This window comes from Melospiza melodia (assembly GCF_035770615.1).
Source record: "Melospiza melodia melodia isolate bMelMel2 chromosome 7 unlocalized genomic scaffold, bMelMel2.pri SUPER_7_unloc_1, whole genome shotgun sequence".
Lineage (NCBI taxonomy): Eukaryota > Metazoa > Chordata > Aves > Passeriformes > Passerellidae > Melospiza > Melospiza melodia.
In genome coordinates this window covers 10,348,615-10,367,397 of record NW_026948497.1, presented here as the reverse complement: position 1 = coordinate 10,367,397, position 18,783 = coordinate 10,348,615, and positions in this window count along the sequence as shown.

Genomic DNA, 18,783 nt, shown 5'->3' with positions numbered 1-18,783 from the left:
TCCCACTGCTCCTGTCACAGCAGCTCCTGGAGCGGACAGGTGGACTCCGGGCCCAGCCTTGCTGGCGGGAGCGCCTGCGTCTGGGGGATGGCCCTGACCATGTCTCCCTTCGCCTGGGCCTCTCAGCCCTTGGCCCTGTCCCTCTGTCCCTGTCATGGCAACTCCTGGAGCGGACAGGTGGACTCTGGGCACGACCTTGCTGGCGGGAGCACCTGCGTCTGGGGGATGTCCGTGATGGTGTCTCCCTTTGCTTGGGCCTCTCAGCCCTTGGCCCTGTCCTACTGTTCCTGTCACGGTGACTCCTGGACCAGACAGGTGGACTCTGGGCGCGACTTTGCCGGCGAGAGGAGCTTCGCCTGCGGCTGGGCCCAGCACGTCTGGAATGGACCCTGTCCTCAGGGTCAGGGGACGTGCTGCGTGTTGCCCTTGATCTGCTGATGCTGCTGGTGTCCAGTGAGGAAGATGGCAGCGCCTGCTGCCATGCTGCGTGTTGGGGCCTGCTGTGGCTGCCCGTCTCTGGAGATGGAGGTGGGGAAACCAGCACCAATGGCACAGGGCTGTGGGAGCTGGGGCTGATGGCCTCAGATTCTGACCAGCCACGAGCAGATTGTAGTCCTGACTGTCTGGCCGGCCTGGGGCCATTGAGCTCTGTCTCATCCCTGGAGGCTGTAAGGGCAAGCAGGAATGTCAAAGATCACCCAGGCCCCGGCCAAGCCAGGCCAGAGCAGTGCCTCCAGCCCTCCAGCAGTGGATGCTGCGCTCTGCCAAGCCCGGCCTGGGCACTGCCCCCAGCCCAGGGACACCGGGGACTTTGACTCATACATGTTCCGAGCCCAGCACAGCTGTCACACTCCCATCTCTGTGTGCTGTTCCTCAGGCCAGAGCAGCGCCTGTGGGTGCCCTCAGCAGCACAGGAGGAGCACAGGAGCAATTGCCAGGGCCTGGGGAGGCAAACAAGCTCATAGCACTGAGAACAAAAAGTGTACCAGCACGTGGTTGTCTAGCCAAGCGCTTCTGCTTCTTCCTGCTTTGAGCCCTTGTCGAGACACAGGTTCCCTGCAGAGCCCCAGGTGCAGCTTCCCAACTTACCCCTGTTCCTCTGCCTCCTCCCTGCCCCCAGGGTAAAGGCAATCCCTGGCATTGCATTGGCCGTGCCTCACTCCTAGATCTGCGAAGGCATCGTTGTCCTCCCACGTTGGCTGTCTGATGGAGAAAGGAAGAGATGATGAATTTCTGCTGTTCTCCCTCACAGAGGTCCAGGGTGTCCCAGCTCTTTCTCCAGCGCTTTTCCAAGTTGGGGGTGAAGCTGAAGCCCAGACTCACAGGACAGGGCAGGGCCAGGGCTCCTGGGGCAGGGCCTGGCACAGCACAGCACTTGCACCCTCCTGGCTGGTGGGCCAGGCAGAAGGACACCAACCTGAAGGGGACTCGGATCCCCAAGATGAACATTTCAACAGGGAATTCCCCACTGTCTCTGCACAGGGGGCACTGGAAATAGAAAGCACCAGCGCGCAAGGCCTGTCCCTGCAGGGCAAACACAGGCAGGGTGAGCGAGGCCCTGCTGCTGCTGCTGCTGCTGCTGCTGAGCACCTGCTGTGCCCCAGGGCTCAGGGGAGGGCTCCTACCTGGATGCAGTCCCTGTGGAACCAGGCCTTTTTGCACGCTGGGCACACCAATGTTGTGAAGGTCTTTCTGTCCTCCACAGGTTCCATGCAGATGGGGCAAACGGTGTCCGGCTCAGGAGTCGCATCCACCTCCTGCTCTGGACGGTGCTCAGGGCAGAAAGAGCTGGGGGCAAAGGGATGGGGAAAGTGAGAAATGCTGGATCATTCCCCAGGGGTGGCCATAAAGAGAGATGAGGTACCTGAACGGAGTAACGTATAGATTGACACAGCCGCCCTCCTTGGTACAGGGCAAGTGGAACCATCTGTCACAGTTCTCCCTGCAGCACATGATGGTTGCCCCGCTCTGGCCACAGACGCAGCAGCGCTGGAAAGAGCCAAGCAGCTGCATCAGCAGCAGCAGCAGCAGCCTCGAGGCCTCCCCAGGCAGCCCCAGGGCTAAGGGCAGGGCGCAGGACGTGGCCGCTGCCGGCTCCCAGCCCACAGAGCCGCCAGCTGGAGGAGGGAGGCTGCTGTGCCAGGGCCTCTGTGCCAGAGCTGCTGGGAGCCAGACTTTGTCCCGACTGTTGGGCCGGCCTTTCTTTCCTGCTGTCTGGGCTAAGCTCTGGCAAACCTCGCCAGGCACAAATCTCCCTGCTCTTGTCAGGCTCTCACCTTCTGTGCCGCCCGCCGCACTGCAATTAGGAGATCTCGAGGGAGAAAGTCCATGAGTCCCCCGCGGTCCGTCTCTTGCCGAAACAGTAGAGTGGCGAAGAACTGCAGCCAAGGGGAGAAGCTGATGAGGAGGGGGCGGGAGGAGCTGCCCATTGCAAAGGTGGAGGGAGTGCCCGGAGCCACTCACCATGCAGAACACGTGGGCACAGAGCCCACCCTTCTGCAGTTTGTCACCGCACATGTCCGGGTCAGCCTCGGCACGGCGACACAGCATGCAGGCTGCAGGGGACAGAGCCAATGGCACCGGGCATGAGCAGCTGTGCGGGGCTCTGAGCCTGCAGCAGCATCGGCCCCAAGGCTGCTCTGTCCCTGCCTGGCTGATGGGCAGCGCTGGAGGCCTTGCAGAGCAGGGGCCATTGCGGGCACGGCTGTCCCAGGAGCTGCCCCCTGGCCCAGCTGGGCCCCACTTGGGCAGGAAGGAGACTCCCAGCCCTGGCATGGCCGAGCAGCTCCTGCCTCCCCCTGCCTCTGTTCTGATCCCCACGCTGCCTGCTACCACAAGAGCCCCTGGGCCAAGCTATCAGAGAGCTGCTTTGCCTTCACCTGGCTCCCTGGCACCAGGACCCTCCTGCTTTCTGTCAGACATGGCGGCTGTCTACGCTGAGTCTATCTCCTCGAAGGACGTGGTCACTTCGAGGTGCCGTTCCTCTCTGTCTATGGGAGAAAGAAGGGGGGGGGGGGGAGTTTGCAGAACAGGCCCAGAACCACGAGGCTCTACTCCCTGCTCAGCCCTGCGTGAGCCCTGCTCCTGTCTGTTTCTCCTCCCGTCGTCGCCTTGAGTAACACTGCAGTGTCCTCTGGCTGTTCCTCTGCTGATTCTGTGATTTTGGGAAGGGAGAGGCAGGTGAGCCTGCAGCACAGGCCCAGAGCCCCGAGGTGTGGGGCCCCTCTGGTCCCTGGGCAGCCACATCCCCGCCCTACCTTCTCCTCCCGTTGTCAGGTCGCACTGACACTCGGCTTGAGCCCCGCGTTCCCTTTTGTGGCCTTGGTGGCACAGGTCACAATGGCCACTCTGACATCAGCACCGTGTACCCAAAATCGGGGCAGCCATGGCCCCAGGTCCCTGGCAACCACTTGTGGCGGCCCCCTTGGGCACCGAGCTTCTAAAATGGTCCGAGCGTTTGCTCAGGGTGGAAGCAGGGCCAGGACTCCTGCAGCAAGTGCAGGGTCAAATGCCAGGCCCTGGGGCAGCCATCCAGGGTGGCACTGTAGGCAGGGAGGTGCTGTTCAGGCACTGCCACACTAGGGCTCCGGCCCCGGCCAAGGGAAATTTCTGCTCCTGCCCCTGGCAGGCGGTGGCCCAGAGAGCCCGTGCGGAGTCAGCTGCACTACAGGGATTCAAACCCTGCTCTAGGTGAACTGATGTTTTCATCAAGACCTGTCTGCAGAAAAGTAAGATGAACCTGATTTGATGCTGCTGCTGATCACCATTGGGTACAGGAGATAAACCTGGACACCACCACAGCTGCCTCCGTTATCCTGCCATCATATGAACTAACAACTTTGACTTTCCATATAAATGGAAAAATTAGTATTAAGCTTCTGAGAAGCGTCATCTTTTATACTGACTCAGCAGAAAGACAGAAAATTCACTGAGAATTTTCTGTGTACATTTGACAGGAGAGCTTGCAACTGTCCTCAACTCAAGTCAAATACAGGAGGATGCTTTTCCTACATTATAGGAACTTTGCCAGTTTGGTCCATGCTTTCCTACTAGAAAATACATTGGAAAAAATTAGGAAGAGAAGCACAAACAATTCTTGTCAATTTTTCTCTTTCGTGTCTTTGCAAACATGCTCCTGGAAATGCAGATCCATGACTTGTGGAACAATCAGTGGCATCTCTGGGAAGCAGGGCAGGGACTGACAGGCAAGGACACACTGCACCTGCCTGATGCTGGGGCAGCAGGAGTTTGCCCATTTTCCTGTCTCCATGGGAGAGCCACCTTGGCTGGGAAACGATCCCTTCACTGGTCTAGGAGGGAGGCACAGCCAGTGCAATGCCAGGGAGTGCCTTTACCCTGGAGGCAGGGAGGAGGCAGAGGAAGAGGGGGGAAGTTAGGAAGCTGCACCCGGGGCTCTGCAGGGCTCCCGGCTAGGTCTCGAAGCACAAGGAGCCAGAAGAGCTTGGCCGGACAATCCCGAGCTCTGGACACCTTGTCCTCAGCACCGGGAACCCGTTTGCTTCTCCAGGCCCTGGGCACTGCTCCCGTGCTGCTCATGCAATTACACACAGACACAGAGCTACCTGCTCTGTCTCAACCCTCTTCAGCACTGAACAGCACAACACAGTAACATGTTCTCTTCAGTACATGGTCTAATTATTAATAGTCCTGCAAAGACTCACATTCAAAGCACACACAAAAACCCCAAACCCTGGTACAAACCTTGCATCAACACAAAATGCATGTTGCTCTTCAGAAACACAGGGCAGCACTTTTGGCCAATGCTTTTTCCTATAAGATCTTTCAAAGGATTGCAAAAGTGACATTGTTTGGCAACTTCTTCAAGGAACAGACAGGAGAGGCTTCTGAGTTTTTAAAGATTTATTGGTTTGCTTTCGCTTTCCTTTTGGCATCCTTACACTTCACCCAGCATTCCAGAAAATCGTGAAAATCCAAAATAATATCAGGGGAAGTTTCTGAATTCATTCATGTTTCTCCCAAAGACTTTCTTGACATACATACAAGTGACTGGTCCTATGACATACAGAGACGCAGTGGTTTCCCTGACTGGACATTACAAGACAACGTTATAGACTCCACTATACTAAAACACTTCTGTTGCCTGGTAATTACAAAGCCTGAAGCTCTTCTAGAGGCTTTTCCCAGTGCAACTTCATTAGGTTCCTCTCTGCCCAACTCTCGAGCCTCTCCAGGTCTCACTGAAGGGCAGCAGAGCCTTGTGGTGCCTCAGGCCCTGCTCCCAATTCTGTCCCATCAGCAAACACTGAGGGAACACTCTGTCCCTTCTGCCAGGTCACTGGGGAATAAGGCAAACAAGGCTGGGCCCAGCACGGCGCCCTGAGCTCACAGCTACCTGAGTTTGGAGCTCCCCTGTCCACTTCTCTGCCCCACTGTCCCTGAGCTGCCTCAGGGGCCTGTTATGGGAGGCAGGGACAAAGCCTTGCTGAAGTCCCAGCTGGCAACAACCACTGCTCTCCCCTCACAAGCCCAGCCAGTCACTGCAGCACAGGTGGCTATGGGATTGGTCAAGCATGGTTTCCATTCCTGTTATTCCACAGGCTTAGAGATGGCATCCAAGAGGAGCTGTTCTGTCACCTTTCTGGGGATGGAGCTGAGGCTGATGGCCCTGCAGTTTCCTGGCTCTTTCTTGGTGCCCTTTTGCAAGACTGCAGTGATGTTGGCTTTCCTCCACTGCTCATGCCTCTCTCCAGGGCTGTCTCCTTCCCTGACCTGCTGGCAGAGCACCCTGTGCCAGAGGCAGGAGCAGAGATTCCCCTTGGCCCCAAAAGGGAACACTGGGCTCAGGCCGAGTGTCAGTGTGACCTGACAACGGGAGGAGAAGGCATGAAGGAGCAGAGCTCACACAGGGCTGAGCAGGCAGTAGAGCCCTCGTGGCTCTGGGCTTGCTCTGCAAGCTCCTTGGCCTCTACTTTCTCCACAGAGAGAGAGGAACAGCACCTCAAAGCGACCAGGAAACCCGGCCATGGAGCGGGGCTGGGGCTGTGACACCTCAGGGAAACCGGACACGGAGCGGGACTGGAGCTGTCAGCCCTCAGGGAAACTGGCAATGGAGTGGGGCTGGGGCTGTCAGCCCTCAGGGAAACTGGCAATGGAGTGGGGCTGGGGCTGTGACACCTCAGGGAAAGCGGCCATGGAGCGGGGCTGGGGCTGTGACACCTCAGGAAACCGGCCATGGAGCGAGACTGGGACTGTGACACCACAGGGAAACTGGCCATGGAGCGAGACTGGGGCTGTCAGCCCTCAGGGAAACTGGCAATGGAGCGGGGCTGGGGCTGTGACACCTCAGGAAACCGGCCATGGAGCGAGACTGGGACTGTGACACCACAGGGAAACTGGCCATGGAGTGGGGCTGGGTGGGGCTGTGACACCTCAGGGAAAGCGGCCATGGAGCGGGGCTGGGGCTGTGACACCTCAGGGAAAGCGGACACGGAGCGGGACTGGGGCTGTCAGCCCTCAGGGAAACTGGCAATGGAGCGGGGCTGGGGCTGTGACACCTCAGGGAAACTGGCAATGGAGCGGGGCTGGGGCTGAGACACCTCAGGGAAACTGGCCATGGAGTGGGGCTGGGTGGGGCTGTGACACCTCAGGGAAAGCGGCCATGGAGCGGGGCTGGGGCTGTGACACCTCAGGGAAAGCGGCCATGGGGCGGGACTGGGGCTGTCAGCCCTCAGGGAAACCGGCCATGGAGCGGGGCTGGGGCTGTGACACCTCAGGAAACCGGCCATGGAGCGAGACGGGGACTGCCAGCCCTCAGGAAACCCGGCCATGGGGCTGGGGCTGCAGCTGTGACACCTCAGGGAAAGCAGCCATGGGTGTGGCTTGTCCTTTGACACCTCAGGGAACTCACCATGGCAGCCACCTCCAGAGGTTTTGAAGTACTTGTTTCTTGGTTTAATGCCCTTCCAAGATCAATTTTCCTGATCCTTATCCATGTTTTGGACAAGTATTGCCTCCTGAACAGGCCACCTCCTGGATGTGCAATGATTCCATCTGATCCAGCTGTGCCTCTTCCTTTCTCAAGGGATGGACAGAGGGGCTCTATTGAAGGTGGCATTTCCTGCAGGAAGGGAGGCGATGCCAGACACAGCCACAGGAGGTAGTTGCTCTGCTTCTGGGCCTGAGCCCTGCTGAGGCTTGAGCTGCCCTCTCTGCTGCTTGGCACTGCGGGCACAGCCCGGATAAGATGGGCACAGCCCAGAGGAATTGTCCCGAGCAGGCTCAGGGCACTCGGGTACTGAGCTGTCCTGCTGGGCTCCCTCCGTGGGAGACATGTCCCGAAACCTGGGAGCGGCTGCACAGGGTGCCCGTGGTGGGGAAAGGGCAGAGGGGGAGAGCAAGGCTCCAGTGTGTCCTGAGAGGGCCTGGCTATGTGCCCGTGGGCTGTGGGAGCTGTTCCATGGGCAGGTGGGCAAGCAGGAGGGAGGGACGGAGGTTGGGAGTGACAGCTGTGGCACTGCAGATTTCCCCAAGCATTTAGTGAGGGTTTCCTGTGTGGCAGGGAGAGAGCCCCAGGGCCCTGGGCTGCTCCAGCTGCCCCTCCAGGCATGTTGGACAGCACCTGCAAAGAGCGTGGAGAGTGACCAGGAGCCACAGGCTCCCGCAGCCTTACCCCACCCCCTTGCAGTCCCCAATTCCCCAAGGGAGAAGGGGATCCCAACACACCATGGAAATGGTTCTGTAGCATCTGTGATCCCTCCTCGACTGGGATCATGACTTGGATTACTTGGAAATGCTGGTGAATGGTGCTTTGAAGACCTTGTCAGATGTTGGAGGCATGTTCTGAATGTACCTTTCCTGACAGAATAATCTGTGTCAGTATGCCAAGAGCTTACCATGAGCCAGTTCCCTTAAATTTCACTGAAGGTAGATCAGTTCTGGAAACCTTACCCTGCTCCCTTCTGGAGCCCTGAGGGATCCCACAGGATCACTGTCAGTGGGAGGAAGGGGCATTTAGCTGTCCATCCTCCTCCCGTGTGCAATGCCACTGTGTCCTTCTGTGTGCTCTGTGCAGCCACAGAGAAGAGCAGAGAGGGAAGGGGCTGGGCCCAGGACTGTGCCTGGGGGCTGAGCCTTTCTCAGCTCCTTTGCAGCCCCCAGGGAGCCTGAGCTGCTTCTGCTGCCACTGCTAAGCCCTGGCCCTGCCTGGGGCTGGGTTTCAAGCTGCTGACTGCTCCAGGGAGTCCTTTCTGCCCCGACTGCCCCGCAAGGGGCTCCTTCCATCCCAGTGTGGGGCCACTGCAGGCACGAGGTCCCCCTGGCCCTGCTCCTGAGTGGAAGGCAGAGCCAAGGGAGTGCCTTGGAGGGCACCAATCACCCAGATGCCCTCACTGCCACTCGGGCCTGAAGGAGAATCTTCAGCAGTGCCATTGGAGCTGTTGTGTCCTGCCTTTCTTTGCAGCTGAGCCTGTTGCTCAAGGTGATCTGGCTTCCCAGCCCACGTTCAGGATTGAGCCTCTGGGAGATGGTGAGGGTACGCCAAGGCCTTTCCCCTGTGAGACCTGCCAGCTCAGAGCCCAAAGCTCGGCCAGGGGGGCATCGCTGCAGGTGCCAGGACAGAGCCATGCATGTGTGTGCCCTCACCCTGCACGATCCACTCACAACTTCTGCTCAGCACTGGCAGGTGTTTGAAGGACGGTGGGCCATGGCCCAGCTTAAAAAGCCCAGATGATTTGTTGATTTTATCCGATTTTGCATAAGCATGACGTTCTGAACATGCCATTAAAGAAATGGAGAATTTCTCCATCTTTTAAGGTGTACTTTTTGTTTCTCAAGTGATGGGCCAAAAGTTAGGACAGAAGGAGGTGTTTCCCCAACAAAGCAGAGGCCGATTGGCAGCCCCTGCTGCAGGAAGGAAGTCCAAGCCAAGCACAGGCATGGGCACAGGCACAGAAGGTAATTGCTGTGCCAGGCTCAGCAGGGCTCAGCCATTGGCAGAGCTGTGTGGCTGCAGCTCTTCTTCTTCTACCAGGGCCTCCCTTGCACAGCCCGGCAAAGCTGGAGGTGCCTTTGGAGCTCGTTCAGAGCCCTGGGAAAAGGGGACTCGTGCACCAACGTCCCTCCCGCTGCAGCTGCTCTGGAGCTGGCCCTGAGTGCCCAGAGGCCCAAGGCACAGGAGCAGCCCCGAGCGGGAGCCCTGCCGCGAGCCCAGGGCCAGAGCCAGCCTTGGCTCCCGTTTGGGCAGGGGCTGCACTGGGTCCTGACAGGGCCTGACTCTGTGCCCTGGGGCGGGGGGAGCTGTCACGGGGCAGGGAGGGCCAGGGCTGGCAGGGGCTGCTCAGGGATGGGTGTGGCCCGTGTCCCTCCAAGCAGCGACTACCCAAAAAGCTGCGCTGCCCCCGGTCTCTCCTCTCGGCCTGCTGGGCTTTGTTGGGTGGCACAGCCTGTGCCACGGGGTGGCAAGGTCCCTGCAGGCCCCAGCTCTGGGGGAAACGGAGAATGTCCTGCCCGCATCCACCGTGCTGCCAGCTCAGCAGTGCAGCACAGCACGGGCTGACGATCCCCATCGCTCCCACAGGTGCAGCTGGAACCACAGCACATGTTCCTGATTCCCAGAAGGGCCTTGGAAGGGGTTTCTGTCAGGGAACAGGCTTCTGGCTAGGGTTACTGGCAGGCCTGCTTGTCTTGGAGCTGATCTTCATCTTATGCTCTGTCCGAAGTTGGACTTGCTGGAAGAGAAAAGGGTGAGTGTTTAGTTCACCTTTCCCTCAAACAGCTTCTTTTGAAAGTCTACGTCAGACAGAAAACATTCCCAGTGAGGTTGCAGTGTAGGGGTGGCCGGTCCTTGATTGTCCAAAGAACTCTGCTGAGGGTTCTGCTGCTGCCCAGAGCTTTCATTGGCCTCCTAATTGCTGGGCCCTGTCATGGGGGGGCCCGCTGGGGCTGCAGCCAGTGCTGGCTCCCGCTGAGGCTGCCTGGCCAAGAGCAGCCCCAGGGGCACTGGGCAGAGGCAAAGCACGGTGGGGAGGAGAAAGAGCAGGGACGAGATTGCCCTTGAAAGGCAGAGGCGCTCTGGGGCCCGCTCCTGGCCAGGGAGCCTGCCCAGAGCCGTGCCCTGCGGGCCGGGGCCTTGAGGGACAGCTGTGCAGCTGGGCCAAGCTGTGCCAGCAGCTCCAGCCGTGCTGGGGAGCCTTGCCAGCTCTGGGCCCGGCTGTGCAGGAGGCTCCCTGTGTGCCACTGGCAGCTGGGGCCTCAGCCACCTCCTCTTTCCACAGTTCCACCTCTGGACAGGAGTTTTAAGATGGTGGCTGCATGTCACACCCAAACAGCAGGAGCACCTCCTCCAGCAGTTAGAAGGGCCTGGGCAGCCCTGTCATGAGTCCTGAGAAGAAGACTGCAGAACAGCCATCGACAAGGAAATCTCCTATTCTCCTGGATATCCCACTGCCACCTCCTCTCCCCATGTATATCCCCAAGCTACTTCCATCTCTTTTTTAATCCTCCTCTGTCCTGTCCCGACTTCTTCTATAGACCCCAGGAGCAGCCCAGCACCCTCCTGCCCCTCCTGAGTCCAACATGTCCCTTCCTCTGCCCCTGAGCCCCCTGGGCCTGCCCTCTAAACAATACTGAAGTTATCCCCGCTCTCTGCCAGGCTAGGTGATGGCCCTTTCTTTAGTTGCACTAAAGGGAAGGTGCCGTCACCCCAGTGTTTGGGTGGCAGCAGCAGCAAAGCCCAGCCGGCAGCACCACTGGCTGAGCTACATGGCCAGGAGCAGCCGTGGATGCCCACGGTGTGGGCAGGCAGGAGCCAGGCAGGGGCTGCTGTGACCAGCGGCGGGGTCCCGAGGGCTGGGGGAGCCCAGTGGGCAGGCAGCAGCATGGGGCTCCCGAGAAAAAGCAACCCCATTTTCTTAATTTTTCACTTTTAGATATTAGAAATTTGTAGAAATATTTCAAAATATTTTTTCTGTAGACAGACACCCCCAAATATTTTTTCCCAATTCCTATAGTACTTAAAGATTTTTTAAAGTTGTTTTAGAATCCAAAAAAATGACCTCATTTTGTCTTCACTTCTCATTTTTAAAAATATTTAGAAATATCTCTTGTGTAGAGAAATCCTCATATGTTTCATTCCTTTTTCCACAACACATCTGTATTTTTGAAACTGGTTTTAGAGGTCTGGAAAATATTTTCCCCTTATACAATAAAAAATAAAATTGCATTTCAGTGGTAATCTTTATTCTAGGAAGAAGTAAGACCCCTTCAGCCAGCCAGCCTGCTGCAGAGGCTCTTTTCCCACAGGAACTTTGTACCTAGTCACAACCAACATACATAAAACCTTTTCCCAGTTATTTCCTGGGATTTATGACAAGCTCACGTCTTAATCTTCTCAGACAAATTTTGAGCACAGTGGGAATGTCTTCAAATTACCATCTTTGTTTGCTTCTGGTGGAACTCCCTCCGTTCTAGAGCAGGGCCTTCTCTCAGCTTCCTGCTGCGCCCGGGCTCTCCTCCCGGCCTGCTGGGCTTTGTTGGGTGGCACAGCCTGTGCCAAGGGGCAGCAAGGTGCCTGCAGGCCCCAGCTCTGGGGAAATGGAGAACGTCCTGCCCGCATCCACCGTGCTGCCAGCTCAGCAGTGCAGCACAGCACGGGCTGACGCTCCCCATTGCTCCCACAGGTGCAGCTGGAACCACAGCACATGTTCCTGATTCCCAGAAGGGCCTTGGAAGGGGTTTCTGTCAGGGAACAGGCTTCTGGCTATGGTTACTGGCAGGCCTGCTTGTTTTGCAGCTTATCTTCATCTTATGCTCTGTCCGAAGTTGGACTTGCTGGAAGAGAAAAGGGTGAGTGTTTAGTTCACCTTTCCCTCAAACAGCTTCTTTTGAAAGTCTACGTCAGACAGAAAACATTCCCAGTGAGGTTGCAGTGTAGGGGTGGCCAGTCCTTGATTGTCCAAAGAACTCTGCTGAGGGTTCTGCTGCTGCCCAGAGCTTTCATTGGCCTCCTAAATGCTGGGCCTTGTCCCGGGGCCCTGCTGGGGCTGCAGCCAGTGCTGGCTCCCACTGAGGCTGCCTGGCCAAGAGCAGCCCCAGGGGCACTGGGCAGAGGCAAAGCACGGTGGGGAGGAGAAAGAGCAGGGACGAGATTGCCCTTGAAAGGCAGGGGAAGGGAGAATGTTGCTTATCGGAAGAAGCCCCAAAGAGCGGCTGGAAGGGGTGCTGCCTGATCAAGGACCCCCGAGAAGCGGAGGGAGGGCGTATCGGCTGATGGGGTGTCCCGAGGAGCGGCTGGGGAGAGTGGGGGTGTCCCTTAGTGGGGAGGAGCAGCCGGAGCGCTTGCACGGTCCGGTGGTGGGGAGGCCGGCGGGGCAGTCGGAGTAGGCTCAGCCCGGCCGGTGGGCACGGCTCACCCTGCCCGCCTGCAGGACCACGGCGCAGTTCCTGTTCGAGGCGGACCTGCACGGGCTGCTGAAGCTGGACACGCTGATCCCGAACGCGCCGCCTGCGCCATGGCAGCGCAAGGCCAAGGAGAGCGGCCCCGGGCCCAGCCCTGTCGGCGTGTCCCCCATAAAGCCGGCATGTCGCTCCCACAGCCCCAGCAAGACGCCGTCCAAGACACCCGGTGAGCGCCGGCCACCGGCGGCAGAGGTTGAGTGCGGGAGCCTGGCCCAGGCTGCTTGTCCGTAGCCATGGGGCCCTGGGCTCCCTGCCACGCTGCCCTACCGGCTGCTGCTCAGGCAGGAGGAGGTGGGCTGTGCTCCTGACAGCCACCCACCTCCTTGCCAGCATGAGGGGCAGAGCTCTGAGCACTGGGGCTGGCGAGCTGCTGTTCGGCCAGCTGAGCCTTGCTGGCACAGCTGTATGCTAGGAGGAGTGTGGGCAGGACTGTCAGCTGACAGCTTTACATCCTGTGAGCGTTTTTGTATCTTCCCCTTATCTCTGGACTCTGGAATTGTTGCACTAGACCCAAGGAGTTGCACCACACAGTCCCTAACCAACTTGGTGGCAGGGAGGAAAATATAAGTTAGTTGGGACTGGGTGGCATGAGACCTCAGAGTCCTACTTGTCTGGTGGGTGTGATGTGGAAGAGTGTTGGGTTTGCTCCCGTGAAAACTCGAATACAGGCTGTTAAATAGCTGTAAGACAATATTTTCATATGTGAATGCAGGTAAATCTGGATCCAAAATTCAAAGCACCCCCACAAAGGCTGGGGGGGATCGCTACATTCCCAAACGCAGCACTATGCAGATGGAGATGGCAAATTTCCTCCTAACCAAAGAGAATGACCCTGCTGAGGATTCCCCTACCAAGAAGGTGAGCATGTTGCTAAGTTACAATTACTTCAATAACTGCTACGCCTTCCTGCCCCTTTACAGAGCAGTGAACAATAGGTTCTATCAAGGGGGCAGACGGCACTGACAAGTCCCAGCCATCACTACTTGCAGCTCTGGGCTTCAGGAGCCTAGGATGAGACTGAAGCTGTAGAGACTGCCATGCACTCGAAGCCTATGCTGCTTCTGGTAGCAAAATTTAGCTTTTGACTAACGAGGCTTTAAAATGTAGCAGGCAACAAAAACACAAAGCTGTAAGCCTATGCAAAGTGAAACTGCTGGTGGTAGCTATTCTAGGACAATGTCTCCACCGGGAACACTTCTGGAATGTTTTACACTGTGTTCTGAAATCTGTTTGTGAAGCATTTGGTCGCTTTGTGGCTGTGGCTTTTCCCTCTGGCAATGACACTGAATTTGCCATTGTTTGAAAATGTGAGCAGGACAATGTATGAAAGTCTGAGGAAAACTGCTTTGACCTGCCTCTGTGTGACTGACCCTTGCAGCACAGTCAAACATCTTCAGATTCTAAGAGAAGGGGACTTAGATGTCTGTTTAAATTGTAGTGTGGGAATTGTTTTAAATGCATTGCACTGAGGGTGATTTGTCTCTGTAGGAGCAACAGAAAGCCTGGGCAGTGAATCTGAATGGTTTTGATGTGGAAGAGGCAAAGATCCTCCACCTCAGAGGAAAACCACAGAATGCTCCAGAAGGTATGATACAGGCTCCGTGTGAGCTGAATCAGCAGGAGGGATCAGGTCAGGGGAACAGCAACACAGAGGCTCTGTGTGTGGTCACAGGAGAAATCAACTGGTTTCTGAGAGCTGTACAGGCTGGAGTCTCCTTTCTTAAGGTTCCTGAGGTCGAGGGAGGGCATAACAGTTAAAGTGAATTTATTTAGGAGAGTTGCTATGACTGCCAGTTGGTCACCTGTTACAGGGCTTGCAAGGGTCTTCAGGGTGGAGAGAGAGATGAGAATCTTGACCTCATGTTCAGAAGGCTTGATTTAATATTTTATGATATATATTACATTATTACTATACTAAAACAAATAGAAGGAAAGTTCTCAGAAGCTAGCTAAGCTAAGAATAGGAAAAGAATGAATAAACAAAGGGCTGTGTCTCAGCAGAGGGTGAGACCCAGCTCCGCTGTGAGTGGTCAGTAAATCCAAACATTCACCCAAGACTGATCATGCATCCACCTGTTGCATTCCCCAGCAGCAGATAACCATTGTTTACCTTTTGTTGCTGAGGCCACAGCTTCTCAGAAGGGGGAAAAATCCTAAAGAAAGGATTTTTATGGAAAGATGTCGGTGACAGCTACCGGTACTGCAGGTTCCAAACGTTCATGAAGTCTGTAAGAGCATCAAACCCTCTGCTGTGCACTTTCTAGCTTAAACTGCAACTAAATATAATGGGATTCAAAAACCCAAATGTTTGTTAAATTTGTTTCCATGAATGAGGAAATTGTAGCTCACCCCTGCTCAGCAGTTCATTCTGCCAGTGATTTTAGTGCACTGCAGGCTTGTGAGTGTTTCTCTTAGGACTTTATTTTCACTCCAAGGGATTCCTAGTTGGGTGAGCAGCACTCAGCTGGGAGGAAACTAACTCAGGTTAACAAACCTGTTCCCCTGCACACAGACTATCAGAATAACCTGAAAGTGCTCTACAGTCAGAAAATGGCACCTGGATTGAGCAGGAAGAAGAGCAGATATATTCCCTCAAAGCCAGAACGGGTCTTGGATGCACCAGAGATATTCAACGACTACTGTAAGTAGGCTACAGGGTTGAGTGCTGGGCATCCAGAACATTCTGCACTGGATTGCTGTTTCTAGGACAGTGTAACTGGGCTGTCTGTATTATTTTGTGTACCCAGGCTAGCACAGACCACTTCTGGAGTGTCCCTGTGTGGCCTTACAGGCACAGTGGTCTAGGGCACAGTGTAGATGCCTTGGAGCAGGGTACCTGGCCCCAGCAGCTGGGCATAGTGACACTCAGAAGGCTGCCCCTCACCTGCACGTGTGTGTGTGCACGTGTGCACCCACACCTGCTGCAGCAGCACGGGTGAAGGGCAGGGCTCTCTAGCCATCATGGTGTGACCTGCATTGCTCTTTCAAAGTGTAGATCTGAATCTCATAGACTGGAGCTCCCAGAACTTCCTGGCAGTGGTTCTGGATGACACTGTTTATCTGTGGAATCACGCTACTAGGGAGATTATCCCCCTGCTGCAGATGGAGCATCAAGATGTTTACATTTCCTCTGCATCATGGATTAAAGAAGGAGACTACCTTGCTGTTGGCACAAGTAGTGCTGAGATTCAGGTGAATGCAGGAGTAAAACTAGAGGTGTTTTCTAGGGATTGACAGAACTGTGGGGCCTGGGGACAAAACCTTGGCTGGCAGAGGAAGGATGCCATGCACCTGACTTGTCTTCCCTGGTGTGGGGTGGAACTGCCCAGTGTGCAAGGCAGGATTTGATTTGGGCGTTTTCTGATAAGCAGCGTTACCTTCTGTGCTATGGTCATGAGATACACATTTTCTCTGTTCCCTTACTGAGAAAGCTGAATGCCAGAGCCTGTGCAGTGAGGTTCCTAGGGCATAGAAACAGGATTTGGTTTCTTCTGAAGAACTTTTTACTTTGCCTCTCCAGCTATTGTTCATTTATATTGTTGTATATAATATTTCTAGGGTCTCATACCTTCTGGGTGGTTTTCTCACAGCAGCTCTTCACAGCAGTGCTGTTGTTCCTTCTCAGCCAGGGCTCCTCTACAGCCCTCCCTGAATGCCCCACCCCCTTTTATCCCAGCCACCTCCACAGGCTACTGCCCAATCAAGGACAGTGCAGCTGCAGCCCATTTACAATAACTAGAATCAGGGCAGGGTCACTTATACAATACAGAGATCTTTTACTGCAATACATATATTTACTCAGGCCCCTATAAGCTATGGGACGTTGAGCAGCAGAAACGTCTCCGAACCATGACCAGCCATTGTGCCCATGTGGGAACCCTTAGCTGGAACAGCTGCATCCTCTCCAGGTAAAGCAGTGGGTCAAGGGCAGTTTCCAGTTGTTGCAGACTCCTATCCCTCAATCTACGTGTGGCATGGGTTAGGGATGGCAGAGAAGTTTGTCCTGGCTTGGGATTCTTACTCAGCCTTATCTGTTGGGGCTGTGAGGAGAAGGCCTCTTTCCTGTATTGCAATTTGTGCTGAAGCTGTAAAGAGCTTGTGTGGGTGTTTCACTCACACCAACAGACCTGTGTTGCTGATTACACTGGTTGAAACCCAGTGGCAGGTATAGCAGTCTTGCAACAACAAAAATGGATTTGGGTGAAAATGTGCAGCCTGGGGCTGGCTCTGGCATAAAGCCTGATGCAAAACAAAAGGTTAGCTCACACTGCAACACCCAGCCTGGATGTCATGCAAGAGCCACGCAAAGCACCACCAACCCTGTGCTCAGCCTTCAGTCATGTATTCTTCCAACAACTCTGATCTCCCTTCCCCTCCTGCTGACAGGAGGCCCTGGTGCCTCACTGAGGCTTCATGCAGGGGAGCAAGCACCAGCGCTCAGCTGACATTTATTGGAGCTTGACTCCCCTACACTTGGAAAAACGCCTTTTTTCCAGGCTGAACTGTGCTGGAGCAAGTTGCAGGAAATATATTTGAGCCCTTACCTGACCAACAACCAGCTCAGCCATGCTGCTTTGCACGGCGGAGCCGCAGTGTCTGAGCCACTCCACCAAGCCTGTGCCTCCCATCAGCCCTCAGTGATTAGCTGAGGGTGGATTATTAACTGTATTCACCTTTCCCTCAGCACAGTAGCACACTGTGCCTAGCACCAGCTCTGCCTCCTGCGCCTCACAGCAACTGGAACCTTCAAAGGTTCCGACTTGTGCTCTGCCAAGGCCAGTGAGTGTGTAACCACATCCACCAGAGCACCCCCCCCCCCACACACACACATAAAGCTGATATGGGGGGCACAGTCTCAAAAAACAGCCACTGAGCCAGCACCTTCCCAGCAGTGCTGCTGGTGCATCCCCATTTGGCCACTTGGGAAAGATCAGGAGGTCCAAGGATGGAGCTCTCCCTCAGACGCAAATCCTAGGGCCACAGCTGTCTCCAAAGGGGCAGCAGGCAGGAAAAGACTGAAATGCTCTCTTTATGGGCAAAAGAGCTGGTGCAGTAATTCAAATGCCTGGTACAAAAATTCTGTTTAATATTTAGCTCCTATTTAAAACACAGCTTTTCATTTAATTCTATTTACAGAATACTTTCATTTCATTTGTTTCTTTAAAATTACTTAGTTCTCACCTGTTGTATGTCTAGGAATATTTTCTTCCAAAAATAGAAAAAAATAGATGATATCTTTTCAGCAGAAAACATTGGTTGATACAATTTTAAACCATCATGATATGGAAGAATTGTTCTGTCCCTCTCTAAGGTGGAAGAAGCATTTGGATCACAGATCATCTACAATGAAATACTTGACATGTTTAAGATGCTTTCAATCAATTGTGATCGTCAATTGCTTATTCGTTGTAAACAGTCATTTTTCAGTGAAGGGAAAGTGTGTGTGGTATATCTACATGATGTGTTCAAAGCCAGTTCCTACTAATGGCCAGGCTGAATTCCAGTCAATAATGTCCCGAATGATATTTTGCCGCCTTCTTTGGCACTTCATGAAATCTTACCATGATGAAGTGCTGAAACACAGAGATTTTCTCTTAGAGAGTGTCTCATGTTGTAACCCATCCCGTGGATTTTATGCTGTAATTCTTATCTCTTTTAAAATTTGCTATCTTCTGTACAGTTTTCATGAACCTTTCAGTTAAAGTAGTGAATATCACAGATAAATGTCATTTTGTACAACTTTGAATTTACCCCAAGAGCTGAGAGAAAACTTGCTCCTATACTTCAGTCCGAGTTTCTTCTATAGTCCAACTTTGTTTCTCTACCGTCAAGCTTCTCCTTTGTTGCTGCTCCAAGTCCCGTCCAAGCTGACCTTGAATACTTTCAGGCATGGGACACCCACAACTTCTCTGGGCAACCTGTTCCAGTGTTCCAGCACTCCCTCAGTAAAAAAGGCCTTCCTTTCATCTAATATGTGTAGGAAATCATAAATCTAGGCATAGAAACTTGGAGTGCAAATTTGAAATTCTTTTGATTTGAAGCACATTTTATATGAATACTGACTTACAGATGACTAAAAGATGTAGATGGGCATTTGAGCTGACAAGTTTTGAAAAAGTGCACGGAAATTAAAATTGAAACCACTAAAATTAAAAACTTCTTGCCATTTTCTTTTTCCTCTCCAATTCAAAATTGCATATGTCAGATATCAGTGCTTCATGCAAACCTCTCAGATGCTCTCAGAGAAAAAGCTTTTCTTTCAGACTAAGTTGTGGTTGACGTAGAACACTAGCAGTAGTGAAAGTTTTTCTGGGCATCGGGCAGCACCTTCTCCTTGGATTTGTGTGC